The sequence below is a fragment of the Pediculus humanus genome, genomic scaffold, assembly GCF_000006295.1.
Source record: "Pediculus humanus corporis 1103172108302 genomic scaffold, whole genome shotgun sequence".
Lineage (NCBI taxonomy): Eukaryota > Metazoa > Arthropoda > Insecta > Psocodea > Pediculidae > Pediculus > Pediculus humanus.
In genome coordinates this window covers 112443-116149 of record NW_002987871.1, presented here as the reverse complement: position 1 = coordinate 116149, position 3707 = coordinate 112443, and positions in this window count along the sequence as shown.

The following is a 3707-nucleotide window of genomic DNA, read 5'->3' as shown; positions in this document are numbered from 1 at the left end:
GAAGTTTTTTTTTTTTTCCTAACCGGAAATAAAATATTTTCCACATCGGGCTCGATTACATCCGGCGAGCGATTCGAGAAAATTAATTCGAATGAATTCGCGGATTTTTTTCGTTTTCGTCGTCGTGTACGGTGGTAGCCGGTGACGTGGTCGTAGTCGGTTTTAAAAGTGGAAGCAGTCACCTTTTTGTTGTTCTAATTTACAACAAACACCCATTTGAGAATTCGGGAAAGGAAAATTAAATTTGTCGGAGAAACTCTCTAAAAAGTTTTACTTCCTCTTTCTCTTTCGTACCCCCCCACTCTCTCTCTCTCTGTCCCTCTCTCTCTTTTATTCTTTTATCAAAACGACAAAAATAAACAAATTTAAAATATGATTATTAGGCAAAAATATTTATACGTTTCATTTTTTATTGAATTTTTTCCGTCATTGCGCGCTCGCGTTTGCAAATATTTCTCTTTCCACGTACCTTAATTCCCTCTTTTATTATTATTAATTATTATTATTATTATTATTATTATTATTATTATTATTATTATTATTATTAATTATTATTATTATTAATTATTATTATTATTATTATTATTATTAATTATTATTATTATTATTATTATTATTATTATTATTATTATTATTATTATTAAAAGAAATCAAAGAAGGAAAAAAAAAGGCGAAAAATAAACGAAACGAGTGGGAAAAATAAAAATAAACGAAGAAAGAAATTAAATTAAATTAAATTAAATATATTCAAAACATCTCGCGTTCTTTTATCAATAAACTAATGACACGACAATGAGAGACGAATTACCAAATGTCACAGATCATGTGACATCATGTGACAAATTTGATAAATTCAAAAGAACTAAAAACTTTTTTTTTTCTCAAAAGCGCGACAGTTTTTTCTTTTTTTTTTTTTTCCTGAAAATGTCATCATCACGTACTCGCAGCCAACTACTCGCAACGTTCACGAAATCTCTCTCTCTCTCTCTCTCATTTTAATTGAAACTCATTAAAAAATAAAAAGAAAAAGAATGACGTCATTTTTGACGAACGAGGTGGCGGCAGCGGTGATGAATATTATACGTGACACGTAACGTGTTTTCATCGTAACCTCGCATGGGATGAATTCAAATCGTGAATTTTACACGACGTTTAAAAAATACTCCTCATCCCTCCCTCTCTTTCCCCCCCCAAAAAAAATAAAACAAATAATAATAATAATAACATTCAGCATCGAGCTCACGTTTTCTATTTTATTTAAAAGGATAAACTACAAACTTATTATTTTTCGACTGTCGCCTACTTCGTCATCGCCATCGCCGACGCCGCCATTTTAATTCTTTCCGAAATTCGACACTCGAAACGAAAATAAACAAAAAAAAAAAAAACGAATAGAAACTGTTGAATTCGTTTTCGTAAAAAGACAGCCAGCGAGACAGAGAAAAAGAGAGAGAGAGAGACAGAGAAAAAGAGAGAGAGAGAGACAGAGAAAAAGAGAGAGAGAGACAGAGAAAAAGAGAGAGAGAGACAGAGAAAAAGAGAGAGAGTAAAAAAAACAATAACGTGACAATCAGAAAATTATACAATTTTATTACAATTTATTGTTTTTCAATAGGGAAACAATTTTAGGTGTTTAGCATTCGAGTCTAAAACATTTACATAAAAGGGGGGAGTGGGCGGGGAGTTTTTCTCACTCCCACGAAATCCACTCTTGCATTCAATTATTTTTTCAAATATTAAAAAAAAGAAAAGGAAAAAAAGGGGAAGGAGGAAACGAAGAGAGAATGCAAAAATGCGAATAAAGTAAAAGGAAAATGAAAGAAACGAAAGAACGAATGAGTGATAGAGTATTAAACAAGCTTAAAAACGGAATCAAAGGTATATGAAAATAAAGAGAGAGAGAGAGAAAATAAAAGAAAAGAGGAGGAAACGACTAAGAACGACGAGGACAACGACAAACAATAATAATAATAATAATAATAATAATAATAATAATAATAATAATAATAATAACAGTAACAACAACGACAACAACAAAAAAAAAAAATATAAAAAGAAATGGGAAAAATCACTCACTCTCTTTCTCTCTCTCTACCCCTCTCCCTCCCACTCTCTCTTTCTCTCTCCCCCTTCTCCCTCCCACTCTCTCTTTCTCTCTCTCCCCCTCTCCCTCCCACTCTCTCTTTCTCTCTTCCCTGATATTTCTTTTTCTTTTATTTTATTATTTATTTATCAATTCTGGACAACTTTTCAGTTTTTATTTTAAAAGCGAAAGCAAACGGAAAAAAAGAAAAAGAAGAAAAGTTCGAGCCAAAAAAAAAAAGAAAATTCTACTTAAAAAAGAAAATCTTAAAGTCTAGAGTTTACCATTAGGAGACTTAAAACAAGAGGGTGGGAAAAAGGGGAAGGGTCACGAGAAGAAGCACGAGGAGGGGGGGGGGAAAGGGGAGACAAAAGTCCCTCAATCCGAAAATAATAATAGAATGGGGGGAAGGGGAAAGAGGAAAAATTCTCATTTTTTATTTTTTATTTTTTGTTTTATTTCATTGTCTTGTGAATTTTTTTTTAAAAGTAAATTTTTTCCTTTTTCTGGAAAAAAAGAAAAAGGAATGGAATGGCAGAAGAGAAAAAGGAAAAGTAGTAGTAGAAGAAGAAGAAAAAGAATCTGGAAGTGAAATTTATAGAGAGAGAGAGAGAAAAGGAGTCATTCATGTGATTTTCATTTTCATTTTCTTTTTTGTGTGTTTTTATTTTATTTTTTTCTTATTGTTTGCCGCGAATTATCTGTTTGTTATTGTTTTACTTCCTTCATCATTTACTCTCCCATCCTCTTTTTAACTTTTCTTCTTATTCTTTTTGTTTGTTTTCTTTACTTTTGTTTTCTTAAAAATTTCTTTTATTTTTCTTTTTTTTTTTTTGGTCATTTTAATTACATCCGAAAATTATAAAAAAAAATTTTAAAAAAATCTGACTTCATTATTTTTTGTTCTTTTTTTTGTCTTACTCATCACTTAATTTTCTTTCCTTTTTTTTTTTTTTAAATTTTTTCTTTTCTTTTCTTCTGCCACGATTCAACATTTTTTTCCCGCTTTAGAGAAATTATTATTAATAATTCATTCGTGCATCTCGAGTAAATATTTTAAGTTATTACATCGTTCGTTCGTTTGCTCGTTTCGGAAATTTCACATCGTTTTTCCGATTTTCTTTGATCTTAAGTAATTGGTAATAATAATAATAATAATAACAAAACCCGTTTCCGGTAATTTATCATTTACTTACAAAATTAAATTCCCGGTTCGACGGATTAAATTTGTCGTCGGATTTCATTACTTGTTTTCTTATCGTAGGGAAGAAAATCACGATGCAAGTGCTTTCGACGGGGGGGAAAAAAAAAAAAACAAAAAAAATTTGACTCGAGGAAAAGAGACAGAGAGAGAGAGGGAAAAAGAAAGAAATAAATACGCAAAGAAAAAGAAAAATTGAAAAATTGAAACACAAAAGAGAGAAAGCGAGAAAAAGTCGAACAAGGGAAAAAGAGAGGGGGGATAAAAAAGTGTGAAAAAGAAAAAGGAATAAATACAGAGCGAAAAAGGAATTTACAGAAATAGAAAGAGAGGATAAAGGAAAAAAAAAGAGGGAGTGGAACTCAAGAGAAAAATATAAATGAGTGATTATCAGACAGAGAAAGAGAAAGACAAACAGAAAGA